Consider the following 18,670-nt stretch of genomic DNA (forward strand, 5'->3'; position numbering starts at 1 on the left):
AACAAAACTAACTTGTTCTGCTTTCAAAACCACTGTCACAGGGTGCTCAGGTTGTGGCAAAAAGCCTTCTTAAGATAAACATGCACAAACTTGTTTCCTTCATCATAAGAAAATATTGGAATAATGGAGGACATCCTTCACTGTCATTGTCCTATCCTCTGCTGCTCTCTTTCATTGCAACATGAAACATGAAGAGATGACAAATGCATTTGCTCCGATTCCATCCCAAGTAAAAAAATAAATTACTTTATAAATCTACACTATTAAGAGAGCAGAGAAGGCAAAATTAAGTGGCATTAAACAGTGGACAATGTTACCTGGAGTTAGTTGAATGCTCCTCTTATTTAACAGATTTCCATGCGGAGGACTTTATTATCACCAGCTCATAGTCCAGTCAGTCGTGACCATTGAAGTGAATTTTTGAATGTACATTGCTGAATGTATAGGGGGGTAGGAAATGCAGAATGTCACAACTGTATGCAATGCGATACTTGCAAAGGACACTGACAACACAAAGCTAACATGGGAGTTAAACCACGTGCTAACAAGCTTCTACCGTAACACAAGCTGAAAATACAAAAGTAGGTAAGAAACTTTATATAACATCAACCAAAGCTGACATTATTGACTAATAGACAAAATGACTAATTGTCTTCAATGCACACCCACCCCTTGTCAGATGTTTTGACAGATTAATTAGTGCATGGGTGGCAGTCTTCATACCTAAGTCAGGTTCAAGGGAAAACAGCAAGACTACATCAGCCTCTCCAGATAAAACCATCTGTACATCAGAAGAGACGACTGGGCCATCCTTAGACAAGGTTTTGAAAGCTCAGCCTATCCACAGTGATAATTTACCCTTTCAGCAGTGAAAAGTTATATGCAAATGTACACTGCAAGAACTCAGAGCTGTTCTGTGACCAGCAGTTTTAGGTTACTACATCAGCAGCAAAGAACAAGAGCAGCTAGAGCAAAACTAACACACAGCTAGCAGAGAAGACCAAGCTACTGCACTCTCCTTATAGGTGCTTTCTTCCATTCCAGCTCCAGAGAAATGCTCATTACAAGTCAAGCAGGACTTCAGGTGGTATTTTCTTCCAAAACCGTCTCAACTACTGAACCATAAATCTGCATTTCTGAATTTGCATATTCAAATGCACACAGCAATTTCCCAATCAAATGCAGAAACCAGAAAAACTTTCAAGAGGTGAACCAGCGTCTGAGGGCAGGCTGTGACCAAAGAAACCAAAATCCTTATAATACATGCCAGTACTCCCCAACACACCATTTGCCTATTGCACCAAACCATTTCTTCTCCTCTTCCTTAGACTGTAATTCAAGATGTGTATTTTGTCTTTTCTTATCTGTAAACTTCTCAATACATTCTACAATACAGAAAGGAATGCAAAAACATTACTTATGAATTGAGGTCTATCTCTCCATATACACCATTGTATTTAAACACCTCTTTGACCTCAATGTCAAGCAGCATGAAACAGCAAAGTGCATAGCAAAAGCCCTAAAATATGCAAAAACTAAAAATAACATTCACCTTTAAATGGTATCTTTTATTTCCCCCTTGTCAGAAAGACAAACAATTTAAAAAAAAAAAAAGGAAGTGAAATTGTTAGCAACTAACATACTTACCATTTGGATGCTAAATGCTATCCCACCTCAATAATGCTCTCCTGCAAGATTTCAGTTCTATTTTAGAAACAATATTTCTAGCTATGCACAGATGCATTTTGGGGCACCAAGCTAAGAAAGGGAACATGGACACATGGAAGAGAATTTGCAAAAAACCCAACCCTGTCATTGTCTTTCTCTGCTCCCAAAAAGAACCACAACAAAGTGGGGAGCAGCAGCACATCGATACTGTGATTTAGCTTCCTCTGCTGTCACAGATTCCCACAGCACAGTGTTGGCAGAAGTGTAAGGAATCACAGGAACTTTACTCAAATACATCTATATGAGTTGTTTAATCCACAAGCAGAAACCTTTCCTGTCCACCCTCCATTCTGGAACTGCCAGAGCTCTGAAGCTCTGTCAATATTTCTGTCTACCAGCAGCAGACTGCACCAACCATCCCCTTCAATTAGCAGCTGATTTCTTTATCTGGTAAGCTGACCAAAGCATCTTCCTAAACAGGCTGAATCTTCTCAGCACTATAAAGAATGTAAATAGACATCGATTACACTCAGTAGCTCTTAAATGTTTGCCAAAGAAGGAAAACCAAGAAAAAGAAAAGAAAAACTATTATCATTTCAGATGCCTGTTTTCCAGGACCTTTGAAATTAATTTCCACACCCTAAGCTCATCAGGGTTTTTCTTCCTGAGGCAGGTCTGTTCACATGGGGCATTTTGCAAAGCTCTTAAAGGAGAAGTCAGATTTCCTCTGAAACACCTCTTTTCTCTGTTTGAGGTCACCTGTTTCAGGGCCTGCTCCTTCTGAAGGCATCAGAAGTTTCATTCCACCTCAGCACAGGGCAAATTAAGCCACTGAATATATTGCTTTCCCCTCTCTTCTCCCTCTGTCCTGGTAAACAACAGGCACAATGTTTTCTGTAGAAATTCCTTTATACACTGTCTCCCTTTCAAAGCACCTGAGATAAGCACTGCATATCACATACCCAGAAAATGCAGGGTTTCCACCACCAACAGGATACATTTTGCACTGGAAAGACAAATGAAAATCCTGTGTGAAGAGGTCAAAATCAAAACGGCACCAGACATCAAAAATAGGATCTGGCTTCTATCTGTTGAATCTCTGATTGGCAAAGTCCCCTGATTTTGCCCAGGCTTGTCAAAAATCCTGGCTTAATTATCATCACCAATAAAAACCTAAAGGCATTTTATCTACAAGGTAGTGAATGCCTCCTCTCAAAAGAGGGAGTTCCATGATAAGAGCTAATCTCAAAAACCTTAGGAATGCAAACTATTTTCTCAGTTGTAAAAACAAGAAAGAATTTCACAAACACAAGTTAAAACAACTACTGGTAACCTCCTGGTTCTCCTACACTGCCAACCTCTCCTGGGCTAAGGCCCTCCCTTTGTCCTTCAGAGAGCTATGCATTGAATCCAGCCCATAGCCAAAGGATGTCCCAGGAGAGGCCATCACTTTTATGCACGTTTACAAATGACAGCCTTCCGATAAACTTTATTTTCTAAGTTCAAAGAGCAGTGCAAGGCTCCCTTCTCAACAGCTTCAGCCTCCTCAACAGTGAAGGCAGAGTCAGTCCATAATTTATTTTGCAGATAGCTGCAAGGCAGGCAGCCTGTAAGACAACTCATTCTGGCTGGTTAGACCACCTAAAAGTTGCACAAGCCCTGGCTTTTTATTCTTTAGGGTACAACATAGTTTCTTGAAACTTCTACTGACAACTCTTAACTATGTTGTACTACATACTACATGTACTACATACACTAATTTGTTAACATGAAGTGCTGATTGTTAGATCAATCACAATGCCTGCTACTAAATCAATCTTTCCCCCAGCAGGTAGATATGCAAGAATTCCACAGTGTTGGCAATATTTTCTCTGAAACACCCATTAAGCTGCAAGAGATGTAGTTACCTCCATAAACCAGTCCTTGTGCTCCTCACAGCCACAGAACTATCATTGTTACAGAAATCAAAACTATTTATATTAACTACCCAAATAAAAAAATACCCTTTGTCCATCAGAAAACATAGTAGAAATCATAACCATAGTAGAAATCATAACCACAGATATCAGTGCTATCTGCCTTTAAATGAAGCCTCGCTGTCACTGTCCTCTCCGTGCCAGCCCAGGCCACAGCACAACACATCTCAGTAAGTTAAAACATCAAACTTGAATGTGCTAAAGACTTGAAGTCCAAGTCATGCTTTCCATGAAACCTGAACATATACCAAAAAATTAATCTTTCAATTCCCCCTGCATGAATATGTAATTAAAATCTGCATCATTCACAGTACAATAGAGAAACTAAATTACTATAGTGTGTCTAATCATCAGCCTGCTTCTAAGAGCAGCTTTCCCTGTAAGAAAACATACAAAATATCACAACAGGCACATATGGCATCATGTGTCCTAAGAGAAATTTCTCAATCCCTGTCAGATAAGGTTGATTTATGCCCTACAGCAATACAGTTAACATCCCTTCGTTGTAGCTGTGACTGCTCTTCCTGTCCCTAGAACACTTATCTTGTCTGTCCTAACAGGCTTTTGGTTTATATGATCTCCTTTGGCAGTATATGACAAAAATGGTGATCTAGAAGTAATTTTACACTTCGGCTTTCAAGTTACTCCTTATAACAAGCCATTGTATCAAAGAGTAATGGTCAAGCACTATTTTGCACATATACATCCTACCTCCTCTAACTGACCCCCTTGAAACAGTGCTACATGAATATTTCCTGCTCAACTTCATTTGATTATTTTTCAATCACTCTTCATTGATAGGAGACCACAAACTGATTCACTCCTAGTGAATTCAAGCACCAGTTTAATAACATCCTTTGTGCCATTAACACAATATTACAAAACAACTGTGGCATTTTTCCTCTGCCCAACACTGAGCATTAAGAAGGCACACAAGTTCAAATGAAACATTGTTGAAATTTTCCTCTCCACCTTAATAAATACAGTTAATTCACAATCCAGTAACATGAAGAAGTAATTTGATTATTCTGTCTAACATGCATATTCTTGAATTTATCAACATCATCTGCTATGCTTCCCTTTCACCCAGCTTTCTTGTATTCCCTTTACAATTTCTCAGTCTTCTTCAATCTTGCCTAATCCAAATACTTTTGCATCATTAGCAAGTTTTGGCACACCATCATTCATCTAGTTTATTAGATCACCAAAATGCACGTTCACCACCCTCTTTTCAGAGGTGTTTATACATCGCATAGTGTAATTTTAGGTTTACATTGTTACTGACAAAATAAAAAAGTATTCTTAGTCATAAGGACAGGTAGACTGATTGAGAATTAGAGAGTTGCAGAGTCCAGAAGACGTGCTTGGTGTTGAGCGAAGCTCAGTACCTAAACTCTGAAGAGAGTTTACATGAGCAGAACAGAGTAAACATGAACAGAAAATAAGACTGAAACAATGGCTACAGGACACCAGAGCAGTCAACGTTCTCTTCTTCCCCAGCCAGCATGCATCCATTATTTCCTACACCCAACATCCTCCAGAAAAGTCCTTTGGTCAGAAAACCTTCTTAATGTTAACCAAATTTACAGTCATTTAGGTATTCACTTATAGCTGACAATAACATTTGCAGCTGCTTATTAGGACAGGCATGATAAAGTAGGAAACACATTTTAGAACAAATGTGCACTTCTTTTTACATACTTTGCATTGCACCATGATCTTGTGTTCTTAATTCCTTTCACATTCCTGATTTCTCCTCATTTCCTCTGACAGCCCAAAGGAAAGGGGAAGAGTTCTTGCTCCTGGGGGCTATCTCCACATAGGTGAGGAGCCCTATTCTTTCAGAGGGTGTGACGTGTCTCCTCACCAATCACCTGTTCAGCTCCACATGCACAGCAAACCAAAAGGCTTTGAGGGGAACAAGGGCACCCCATGGGACAGGCTACACTTGATCTGGACATGAACTGATTCCAACACCACCAGAGGAAGCTGCACCTGCTCACTGAGTTTTAAGATCCCCCGCACCAGGGACAGGAGAATAGGGGTTAGACAATGAAGCCAAAATCCTATTTTTACCACAACGTAGACTTCAACTCAGGTCTACCTCCATTCCTTTAGGAACTACTCTTTAATTCTTGGCTTTTAACAATTTCATAGGTGGAGGGAGCAACATCCATGAAGTTTGAATAGAAAATCAGTAGATTTATAAAAAGGAACTTTTTTCACTTCAGAGAATCTTGTGCACAATCTTGTACCATACTCCCTCCTCACAGGAGGAAAATCTACACCATCCTGCTTTCTTTTCAAAGATCAAGATCTGTTCAAATGGCACTCCACAAAGTATAATAGGTGAAGGTGCTGCACTTCACAGTAGACTTAGACATAAAAAATACTTTTATGGCATTTGCTCAGCATAAAAATTAGGCCTTTATTGAAATCTTCTTAGATTTCTCTTCTTAGAGCTGAGCTGGATACACTGCATACTAAGTATTATAGCCTGATTCCTACAAGGACTCGTATACATGTTTATTATTACATATATAAAATAAATGACATGGTTTCAAACACACTATTCATGAATGTGAATTGAAACACATGGGTGGGTCTTTGCAGGACTAGGACGTATATGCTGCAGCAGCACAGCCTGCTGAAAACTTTGTACCTGTTGTATGGTACCAGCAGTTTATACAGTCCCCCCTCAGCTGACAAACCCTTGAAACAGAGAATTCGCTTCCAGCTGAAGAGATGGAGTTCTTCAGTTTCATACAGCATATACCTATGCTAAATGTAAATCCATATTAAAGTGAGCTACTTAAGTAACAATTAATCAAATGCAGCTTCACAGCATATGAAAAGAAACAGAAGGAAGAGCAGCAGTACCAAATAAACATAGAAAAAGGAAGCCATAGAGTTACCAGAACTCTGCACACTCTATCTGTGTCTATATATGTAAAATACTTTCTCCCTGATTGGAGGAGCCACTGTTGGCCAAAGCAATTTGCTAAGTGCACAAGAGTGGATGCATTTCATAGAAATCCATTCCATACCTAAGTTACAGTAACTGACTCATGGGCTTCTGCTGGACAAGAATGAGCAAGAGAAAAGTCAGTCATTAGTACTAACACTGGTTGCTAATTAACTCTCATGAACAAGCTGCGCCAAAGCTACTTCTGCTACTATTACAGAAACATTTAAAAGGCACGTGTAAAACTCTAAATATAAGGTAGATACAAAAGCTCACATTGCTCAGTACAGAGATCAGCCTAGCAGCCCTTGCTCTGGCCTTGGTCTGCACCACTGGATTCCTTGAGGATGCATCAAGACAGACATGCTTTACAGCTTCCCACACACAAATGCACTGGCAGAACTGATGGCCCACAAGTTCTGCCACAGATTTTAGGGGCTTTTTTTTTTTTTTTTTGCTGATGGACTGTGGTTCAGCCCGTAAGTTTGCAAAGCTCCCGAGTTTTGTATCATGACCCATGAGATATCCACAAGTGCCCTCTGTCTGTAAGCAACTCTGGCACAGCCTTCTAAAGATACCAGAAAGGGTTCAACTACTGGCAATAACTGAACGGGTCCTAAAGCTTATTTACATTACTGTAATATCAACACACCTTCTATTTTATACCATGTAACAAGAATTAGATGTCAGCCACAAAACCCCCAGAGGCCAAGAGCAAAAGCTGCTTCATCTGTATTTTGTCACTCATATTTGATGGGACATTTTCACCTGGATAACGAGAACACAGTCCCTGCTGGGACTGCCTCCCTTCACATCTCTCCTCAAAAAGAGCTACGTCCTCTCATAATATGGAAGTTGGCAGGTGGTGACTTGTGATTTGGGAAGGGGGGGAGCCATTTTATATGAATAGTTTTTCAAACTCTGAAGAACTGCAGCAAGTAACAGTGCTTTTGGAATAACTAAACCCTGTAGCAACTATCTGCACAGAGTTTAAAGAAAAAAGAACTGGCTTCTGGTAAAAGCATTTCTTCTATGGTTTCAGGCTACATGCCAAAAATCCCAGAAAACTTCTTGGGCAATAACATATTGAATCTGAGCCTTTTACGAGTCACTGTTCCCACCTTGTTAAAGTTACAACCAACCAAAGAGTTGCTTATAATGGAAACATATGATTATTTTATGCAAATCAGAGAGATAAAACATACTCGATAGGAAAGCTCCAGCACACATCATATCCACATACCACACATACATTATGTAACGCTTGTCCCAAATACACCCCAATAAAGTGAGCTGGTTTGAGATCTTAACAATTCATCGACTTTGCCACATCAGAAACGAGAGCAGATGTCACTCTTCTCTGCCTCGCCGCGATCTTTGCTGCGGCACTCGGCAGAGTTACAGACTTGCTGAAGACGGCCAGTTTAGGCTTGACTGTAACTAACAAAGAGCAAGGTAAAGCCCCGGGCGGGGAGGAAGGCAAACACGGGCATGCCGCGATGTAAATAGGGGCAGCCCAGCACGGAGCCCTGCCCGTTCCTCGCTATTTACAAATACCTCTTGACTAGACAAATGCCGTGTTCTCTGTGTGTCTAACAGTTGAAATTCACGGGCTGGACGGACGGTCCAAGGCTCGCTTACCGCAGGTCACCGGCTGGCATTTGTAACCCAAGCGTGGCTATTTTGGTGGTTCACAGGCAGCGATGCAGAGCCGGCGGAGCTGTGCTAGCCCGCTGCCGCGCACAGCGAGCCCCGCGCAAACGCTGCCTGCCGACCGCACACTCCGAGTGCGAGGCGCCGCTCGGGCGTTTCAAAGTCTGCGCGGGGACGCGCCCGAACTCGAGCGAACTCGGCGGCGGCTCCTTACCTGCTGGGCAGCGCGGCGGCTCCGGCTTTGTGCGCGCCCGCGGGAGGCGGCGGTCCCGGCCCGCGGGCAGCGGCTGCCGCCGGCACCGGGCGCTGCAGAGGGAGAGCGGCTCCCGCCGCCCCGGCCCGGCCACCGCGGGGAACTTCGGCGGGGCGGCCGGCAGGGCGCTGCGGCCGCCGGTGGCGGCGCGGAGGGCCGGGCGCCCTGAGCTCCTGCTGCCGGCCGCGGGGTGCGGGAAGGAGCGAGGCAGGGCGGGAGGGAGGGGACTGGTGTCCCGCGGGGGCGAGCGGGGCCGGCGGGCGGGCGGGCGAGCCGGAGGCGGCGGGGCCGGGGCCGGGCTGGGGCCGGGGCGGCGCGGGGAGTCACGGCCCAGGAATGCCAGGAATGTGGGGCGGCCGCTGCGGCCGCGGGGCCCGGAGACGTCGGGGACGCGACTTGGGATTTCTTTTCTCTTTCTCTTTCTTTCTTTCTTTTTCTTTTTCTTTTTTTTTTTTTTTTTTTTTTTTTTTATTTAACTCTTACCCCCTCCCCAAGGAAGGAGGAGGAGGGTTGAAACCCACCCCGCGGAGGAGGGAAAAGGAGGGAGGAAGAGGAGGGCGCAGGCTCCTGCCAATCCGGGCGGGTGCCGGCGGCGGCTCTCCCGAGGAGGGCAGAGCTGCCAGGTGCGGGTGCCGGCCCCTTCCCGGCCCCTTCCCGGCCCCTTCCCGGCCCCCTCCCGGCCCCTTCCCGGCCCCCTCCCGCCCCTCCCGCCGTGGGGCTCCGGGCACGTGTCGGCCCGGGCCGCCCGGGAGCACCGGGGGAGCTGGGGGAGCACCCCCAGACAGACTTTGGGAAGGGGCAGGGGGGGAGCTGAGACAGGCTCTGCACGCGTGGGCCTGGAAGTTCCTGAGATCCTCCTTCCAGCCCTCCCGTACGGAGGCGCGGTGTCGCCCTGCTTCTCTGTAACCACTTTTCTGCCCTTCCTTAACTCCCTGTCCATCTCCTGCAGCCTTGAGCGACAGGATAGTTTCTCTTCATTCCTCCCTGTGACTGTTTCTGCTCTTCCCATCTCAGCCCTTTCAGTCTCCTGTTTACTGTGTGACCTTCGCTTCTAGAAGTGTGGTTATCCCTCCTCTTCCAGCTCCACAGAGGGTAAAATACCTGTGATGGAAAAACTCTCATGATGCTGCTGTCATGCCTCTGTGCCTTGCTGGAAAGCAAGCAGGAGAAAACCTGAAGTTGGCCTAGGACGTGGTAGTTTGTAATTACACGAAATGCCCAGGACTTGGCAGATGTGGGAAAGCCCATCTGATGCCTGGTGTAAGTGACAAAAGGAGCAGGGAACACATCACACTGTAGGAATACTGTCAGGAAGACTGAGGCTAACAACGGTGTCGAATCACCAAATCAAGTAGGAATAAGAGCAATGCGAATAATAGATATTATGTGTAGATCCTCTTGTGCATCACAGCGAATGTGCAATTTGCAAAATTATTTTTGTCTGAAAAAACTGTACTTATTTTAAATTATCCACATTCCAAAAATAATCCACATTCTAGAAAGCATACACAAATACCTCTGGTACCAATGGGCATCTACAGAAATGTCAAATGCAGGTATCCCTTTAAAACAACTGTGACACTTTGAGGGACTTAAGGACTCTTGCAAACAAGGGAAATTATTGAAATAGTGATAAATGAGAATTGATACTGTTTTGGAGTTGTTGTTACTGTTTGTTTCTTGTACATTTTACTGAAGGAGTAAATGAGCAGATTCACTGGAGTCAGAATTACTCAGATTATTAATGGTAAGAGGATCAGGAGCTGAGAGAGGGAGAAATAGCACAGATTCTTGATTTTGATAGATAAGTAATTGTATTTAAACACTGTACATGGAATCATAAGCCTATGCCTTACCTCTGGCATAATAATATTATAATTACATTTTGCAAGCACTCCTTTTCATCTGAGACTCTCAAGCATTTTACAAGCACCACACCTTAATGAAGTAAGTAATTATCCCCATTTTACATATGGCTACAGAGGCACTAAGAAGTGACACCATTTAGGATTTAAACTTGAATTGTACTTGACCATGTGTAGATACGAGAGCTTAGTGTAACTATCTGGAAGAAATATCAGGTGTCAGATGATAAAATGGAGCCGCTGTGCTCTGAAATGATACAGAAAGGAGATTACCTTACTGAGAAGAAAGTTGCAAAAGAGGGTAGTACACATCAAGACTAGGGTTTAACTTGTTTGGTTGCTGTCCTGTCCTCCCTATGATGAGCCAAGTGAAAGGATGCTGTTTTTAACACAGTAAATACTGACTTCTGCATCTGTGCCTCAGCCTGGTGTGCTGGCTCCCTAAAGCGTTTTAGTCGGAGTCCTGGTTTGCAGCTGGTCGCTTTCACTTTCTCAGGTCTCTCTGCACTTGAAGTAAACTTATTTAGGGAGCTTAGCTGCAAAGGACACAATGTTGCAAGAATCACCTACACGCTGAAGGATGGGAAGATTTTGGGGGGGAGATTTGACGTATTGGTTACCTGCTGGATCCGGTCCCCTAGAAGAAATAAAATCAACTAGGATAAATAAAATCATACTGCTTCTCAGCAAGAGCAAGGTCAGCTCAACAAACTCTTCAAAATAAAATGCATTGCAAATTTACCCAGCCAAGAGAAGCTCCAGAAACTGGGAATGGTGATGATCATTGCTTGTCATTGAGATTACTTAATGCAATAGCAGACTTTCAGAGACTGTAGCAGTAGGTGCTTTAAAACACCAAACTTCCCAGACATTACAGCCTGCAAAGAAGTTTCCATATGTAAATCTGCTGTGTTGGTGCTACTACAGCTTTCTAGGACCATTAAAATCTGTAATCTTTACATGTATCTTTGTTCCTCAAGAGCAGTCAGGAGTATATTAATTCGGGATTAAAACTAACCGTTCTTATCTGCTAGTTGGGGAGTCATTTAATAAAAGACTAAAACTAGCTTAGGTGTTACTCAAACTGTTTCAAGAATTGGAGGTAAAAATGATACAAATTACTGATTTGGTTCCAAATGCCTGTGGTGGTTCAAATTTGTCCAGAAAACTTTGATGCTTAATCTTTTATCAGTCATATGTGGACTGGATTATGTACTGTGTCTTTCTATGCTGCTAGGGAATTTTACAGCAATTTCTTTCACCCGAAAATACGACACCTCTAAATTATATTTAGAGATTTTATTGACTTGCTGAAATGACTTATGGAGTCTATTTCAAAAATATTTCCTCTGCTCTGGTATAATTATTTTTTTATACTGAATCCTGGTACAGTATCATCAGGATTATTGTATTAAGTGCCCTGCAAAATAGAATAAATATCTAAATAACATACAAATAGAAACATCTCACCAAATGAGAGATAACTCACTGACATAGGACTGTACCTCAGTTGCTTTAGCTACCAGTTTTTTGGCTGATGTTGGGCATGTAGCAGCACACCCCTTTGTCTGTTTTCTTGTCTGAAAATTGAGATAATGATAGTGATCTTAAGAAGGTGCTTTTTGATTTCCAGATGAAAGCAATGCATAGGAGAGAGACATTATTTAATTTTTTTACCCAAATTTTGGAATTGGTACTCCTGAATTTTCTCAAACCCTTCTGAAAATAAAGTCCAACACCATTCAGCTTAACCAAATAGTTAAATATCAGCAGAGGAAAACTGACTTTATGTCAAAATATAGGAGACATTTATTATGAAACTGTGCAAGGAATTTTGGAGTGGCTTAGTACCTTGATAGTAAAACCTGTATTAAACATATTTTGAGTGTGTTAAAGAATCTTGTTATAACATGGAAAAAAATCTCAGTCCTTGTTGGTCGGTAAAACCGTGTCATAACCTGTTTCATACAAAACTGTCTTTAAAGTCTGCTTAAGCAACAGCTGGTGGTTTCTCCTGTGAACAGTAGATGATGTTTAATTAGTTTTACAGTCATCTACATTACAATCAAATCAAAGAATGCAGTTGCAACACGTTCCCAATTTGTATTGTAAATGTGACCTTAACTGTGTTCCTAAAATCTCTGTCATGTGCTACTGCTGGGTACACTGACCTGATTGTAATGTAAGCAGAAATTTAGTGCACTAGCAGAAATTCCCATTCCTAAAATCATATTAGTTCTTTATAAATTGATACTTGTAATGTTTGAAGCTTACAAAGAAAAAAAAATACTTCTCTAGTATTCAGTGCTATCATTAATTATTCCATTTAATAGTGCTTCTCAAAATAATCTCTTAGAAAAGGAATTTGGATTACACAACCTAGGAAAACAAACCTGTTGCCACCAAGCATGAGCTAACATGTTATAGTATTCTATGGCTTATCACAAGTAAGCCAGCACCCAGTTTTGTAGTCCAGAAAAAGTCTTGGTTGATTATCTGCGCAAATAAACTACACTGTGTTGGATATTCTAGTTTGCTTAGAGTTATATTCTGCCCGAGGACTTGCTTAATACCTGTGTGCCTTTTCAGCTCTCCAGTGATGGCAGTAAAACAAAAAACTTTTTAGTATTTGTGAATATAGTAATGAACTTTTGATTCCATGGTTGCCAGTATGCCAAAGGGGTTTGGGACCATGAATGTAGCTTACTATGCAACTGTTACTCCTGTCCAGTGACGGAATGAATAACATTTTTAGAGTTTCCATGGATTACCTATTTAGATATCTTTGAATGTACCATTTAGCATGGTATTAGGTCATCAAATTTCTGAAGACAGTGTCCTCTTGAAAAAAATACCAAACACCAACCCTAGCTTTTAGCAGAACTTAGTTTTTCAGTGTGCCTTGAAGTCAGTATACATCACTGATTTATAGATGCTTTAGTGCCTGCCCACTTCTGATAATCTTCATGCATCTCAGCATGGATTTATCTGTCTGACTGTGGGCACCTCATTGAAAATTTGTCACTACTGAGAGATAAATGGTTTCTTGAGAAAGCAAAGAGCTAAAGTCATAATCTAAAATGTGGGTTTGGGACTGTCACAAACCTGTGTAACTTGAATTGAGCCATTGATGTTTACTTATCTCTGTGAAATGGGATCCATGCTTGGATACAAGAGCACTCCATATTTTAAAGTTTTCTGAAATGATTTTCTGATGTGCATTGTAAAAGAATAAAACCTCAGCTGGATGTGTCTCAGCTTTTTGGAATCTGTGTATTGTTTCTGAAAGAGCTCTGATTTTTATTCTCACTTTTGGTCAAAACAAACAGGGAACTTTATCTGAATTAGAGCAATTTGGGATGTTGAGAGGTGTATATATAAATATTATTTTCTATGCTGACTGTCATTTGTGTGATAAGCTACATACTCTGCAAAGACTTGAAATACATAAAAACATTTTCCTGGAAAGGATTAATACAAAAATAGTATAGGAAATATAAATAAAACTGTTGGCATTTAGACTTGGAAGAGGTGAAGAGATAAAATGATAACCAAAGTCATTGAGATGTAGGGAGCAGTTGTTTTCTCCTTCCATACTTAGTCTGTTGGATCATTTCAGTTAGTGGCTCATAAACTATGGCTGATTGAGATGAGTTTCCTACTACAATTACTTGGGCAACTGAAAACTCACTGTAGAGATTGCCTGTAAAGATGGCAGAAGTAATGTTGGGGTGGTTATGGTGAGTATAGGATAAGGAAGTGTAGTTTTGTCTTAAATAATCAGACTTTGCACAGAGAAACACTGGAAAATTTTGGAGTCAGCATTAAGATAGGTAGAGGCTAACATGTGATTTGATTAGTTTGTCATGAATGGTGTAAGGGATGTTTTTAATTATCTCGCTGTCTAAACCAGTAACAACACAAAGCAGGTATAGATTCTCAGATAAGTACATGCATAAAAGTTACATATAAATACATATAAATTTTTATACATATATACATATATATATAAAACAAATATATGTGTATACTAAATAACAGTGGAATTTCTTCCCAATGAATTCTTGATTGTTTGAAGACACATATTTCAGCTTAAATCTTGGGTGTCAGGCTGCAGACCTAAAGCCCTGTGTCAGAGGCCAGGTTAAGTCAGATGGCAAGCAGTCAGCAGGGCCAAAATGAGGTAAAGACTTAATCTTTTAACAGCAATAATGATGAGTGGAAAGGCTTCTCGAAGTCTTGCACTGAGCAAGAAACTGGAAGCTGAACAGGAGATACTGGCAGATAAGCCATCTGATATATGAAAGAATTCAGTGTGCTGAACATGTTTTTTAGTGTTCTGATGACTCCTGTCAAGCATGAAGGAGAGGTGTTCTTTCCAGGATGATCCAGTAGTGTGCCCAAGCAGGCAGAACACCGTGGAGAAGAGTATCCAGTACCTGACAGAATTACCTGTACTCAAGGTAATCTATAGGGATTCAAATAGAGAGCAGTCCCATGTAAATCCAGATGAGATCCACTGTACACAATCCGTGAGACAGAAGTTTGTACAGAGCTGCCTTTACCTGATTCTGGGGGAAAAAAACAAAACCAAAAAACCTAAAAAACCTTGAAAACAAACCAAAAATAAAACAAACTTTGTCTGCAAGTTTGTTTTGTTTTTTTTCCAGAGAATTTTATATTGTTTTTGTTTAGAAGCCTAATTTATTTTTAAGTGTGTGGGCACAACCTTAGCTTCTGTGATTCATGTTTGCAAATGCAGAGACCCACTGTGCAACCACTTCATTTGTCAACAGTCAGTCAAGGTCATGTTTTGCCAGAAGGAAAAATCATGCCACAGTCTTGGTTAGTGGAATATATTTAAGGGTGAATGAAGCAGAAATTTGGAATTTCTTTAAATTATACAATACTGTGTGTTGTGATGTAAAAGTAGTTACTGACAGAACTGGTGTTTCCAAAGGATATGGATTTGTATCTTTCCTGGACCATGTGGATGTTCAAAAAATAATAGAAACTCAAATCAACTTCCATGACAAAAAGCTGAAATTGGGGGCAGTGATTAGAAAGAAACAAAACTTGAACTCTTATGTGCATCCCAGATCATGACAAGGGAGAAACAAAGTATGAGCTCAAGACTTTAATTTGAGTACTTTATAGGAAGGGGATGTTCAAACTGAAGATTAAGCATAGCAAGAGCAGCCATGATAAATGATCAAGACCCTAGAATAGAGAAGCCAACAAAGAAGCAGAGCTCAGACTTGAGAAGGCAATCATACATATTAATTATTATGCATATTAATAATATCATGGCTGGGTACCACTGGAAGAGTGGCCTTTGAGGAAAAGGGAAATTAAAAAATAGTGAGAATGAAAAGTTAATAAAATAAATATAGATGATAGAGGGAGAAAATTATTTCTCCAAATAAAAAAAAGCCAAAGGAAAAACAAACATTTGGTAGGTCTGACAAGAAATAGAGGTAATCTAATTTACCAGCTGGAATTTTCTAAATTTCCCATTTTAAAAAGGTGGTGGTGAATGTGGCAGGAGTCAGAGACAGCTATAAAAAAGTACATGCCTTTTAGTTTATATGTAGCACACTTCTCTCTTAACTGCTTTTCTCTCTGGTTAGAAGAGAATGTTATGCAAAGTAGATGTACTTGTGTGTGGTTAACCATACTGTTCTAACAAAAATTGGGGCCAAAGGAGATGCAAGCTATAGAGCTGTGCAAGTTAGGAAAGAATGGACCTTGAAGGATTCATGTTCCCAACTTACCAAGTGCTCTTTGAAATCTCATAACTCATTGCCCATAAGATACAACAGTTTTTGACAGTATAAAAAAAGTAATTTTTTGTGTTAACGTATGCAGCATGAAATATTTGCTTGGTATTGTCATTTCTAGTTGGCAACAGAACTATAAAGAGAGGGAAATCACCATTAAAGAAAAAAATGTTTTCCAATCATATTTACAGTTTAGTAACTGGTAATTTGAAGCCCTAGACAATATGGACTTCATATGTCAGATCATAATGTAATTGCTGTAATTTTTTATTATTCTCTTAACTGTATACTAGCCCTTTAAACATTATGCTAATGGCTGTATTCATAGTGTTTGAAAATTATGTTTTTAGAGCAGGAAAGAAAGACATGAATACCTTTTAATTACTATAACTATTGCTATATATATATATATATATATATACACATATATATACATACATACACACACACACACACACACACACATATATATATATATATACATACTATTTGCTATTGCAAACCCATCTTCAGGTAGGATGGTACGTGTTAATTTGCATAAAAACCACTTCATTTTAGATATTTGCTTTCCTCTTCCACCCTTCCAATATACCAACAAGTGCTAAACAAGTAACATTTACATTTAAAACAAACATTTACTAATATCAACTAACAAGCACCCTGGTTTTCAATCCTTTATATGGTTAAATAATTTAGTATTGTTTGTTGTAGTGGGTCTATCTTTCTAACTGCTCATCAGCTCTAAATCCAGGGGTTAACATTTCTGCAGAAGTTTGTATATTATTTAAAAATAAAAATAAAATATATAAATATGTAAAAATCACAATAATACTACACTGCATGTAAAGGTCAGAGAATACTTTCCTGTGATAAAAGTTATTCGGAGTAATTGCCCTTAATATGTCAGAGACTTAATTGAAAGCAGAAGCTGTAAGATAGTTTTATCCTTTCAAAACACACTGGTTATAAAACACAAGAATTCATTTATTGTGTAATGGTTTCTTACTATCATTTGTGACAGATAGGTGTTAGGGATCTAGAGCACAGGGACTTAGGGTCTTGTTACACAATGTTTTAGCTCATATGAGCAAGTGTCCCCACAGACCTCTTCATTCTCTCCTGCATATCCCTGTTTTACCTGCTGAGCTGGGACAAGCATTTATCTAACCAGATAATGCAGCAGTTTTCAGCCCAATGTATTTGTGTACATGCTGATGCTACCAGAAAGGTCTTGCCTTGGCATAATACCTCTTACCTGTTTAACCTTCTCACCTGGCAGTTCAGATCAGCACCAAAGCTGTCACAAAGGAGCATTGGTAAGTGGGGGACAGAAGGGAGTGTGGCAGTGTGGCAACATTGCCAGGAAGTGTTTTAAACTGCCAGGAGCCAAACCTGTAGGTCCCTATACAGCACCTGCATGTGATTCACTGTGTCACCTTAGACAAGCTAGGTAACCTCAGTCACCTTCTCAGTGCTAGGAAACCTCCTCACTGGTGTTTTATAAGCTGTACTAGCCAATGTGATCCCAAACAATAGAGCAACTGTAGGCATTTGATCCACTAATGCATTCATCCAATTCACCCTTATGGGGAATAAAACAGAGAGTACAATAGAACTGATAAAGGAGCCTAGTATCTTAGGCCTGCTCAAACCAAAACCATGGGAGAGACAGACACAGATAACTGCTCCCTGGGGTAGAAGTGACCAAGAAATATGTTGTGAAACTTTGAAATTATTACCAGGTAACTGATGTCATGAAGAATGTATAACCAATGGGAAATTGTTACCAAAAATAGAACCCTATATAAGTGCTACACAAGTAAAACCCTATATAAACACCTTGTATACTCGATAAAATTGGCTTCTGATCTAGCCTTGGATATCCCCATCTCTCAACTACAGGTAGACCCTAGCACAGGTGTCAGCATTAGCATTTCAGTTACAGTTTCAATTGGTACATAAAGTATACAGTAATACTTACTAGAGAAACACCCCCATTTCTGTTGGGAATAGAGCTATAATTTGTGAAATGCTGTGGTCCTTGATTTTGTTAATAAACTATGAAAACAGATTGTGCAGGTCACTTCAATCTTTTCTAAGGGCAAAAGGCTGTTAAGTAATTTAAGGTGTAAGGTTCTCTATGCATCCCAATGGCATCCACCTTAACATTTATTCTGTTCACCAAACAAGCTGTGTGTTCTGTGAAAAACCATGTGAAGAATAGGAAATCTAAGGGTGTACAAACAACGAAACATCATATTTTACAACAGTAGCTCGCTGGGTTCTAGTAGTGCAGACTTAACTCTGCAGCTGCAGTACTGACACCTGAACTGCTACCACATTCTCAGTTACGTTCTTGCATTGGCAGAGATGGGGAATTCTGTTTTCCAGATGCAAGAGGCATCATTTAGTACAGGGTGGGGTTTGGGTGAGGCTAAGGAAAATGATCTGTCTTCTCTTTCACACCCAGCCTGCCAAAGTGTTTGCCTCTGGTGCCTCCACAGGGAAGT

General features: G+C 40.6%; 1 protein-coding gene across 3 annotated transcripts in view; it reads right to left on the reverse strand.

Moving 5' to 3' along the window:
• Nucleotides 1-8,583, reverse strand: part of PTPN14 (protein tyrosine phosphatase non-receptor type 14) — a 110,698-nt gene extending 102,115 nt beyond the window's left edge. The window contains exon 1 of one of the 3 annotated variants that reach the window (XM_086878656.1): nucleotides 8,477-8,583. The gene's annotated coding sequence lies outside the window, so the exon portion shown is untranslated. Of the gene's footprint in view, nucleotides 1-1,808; nucleotides 2,038-8,250; nucleotides 8,422-8,476 lie in introns of those variants that run through there. The other 2 variants (XM_086878653.1, XM_086878659.1) reach the window with 2 other exon arrangements.
• Nucleotides 8,584-18,670: the final 10,087 nt, after the last annotated feature.

This window comes from Cyanistes caeruleus, chromosome 2 (assembly GCF_971803275.1).
Source record: "Cyanistes caeruleus chromosome 2, bCyaCae1.hap1.1, whole genome shotgun sequence".
In the NCBI taxonomy this organism is placed as follows: Eukaryota; Metazoa; Chordata; class Aves; order Passeriformes; family Paridae; genus Cyanistes; species Cyanistes caeruleus.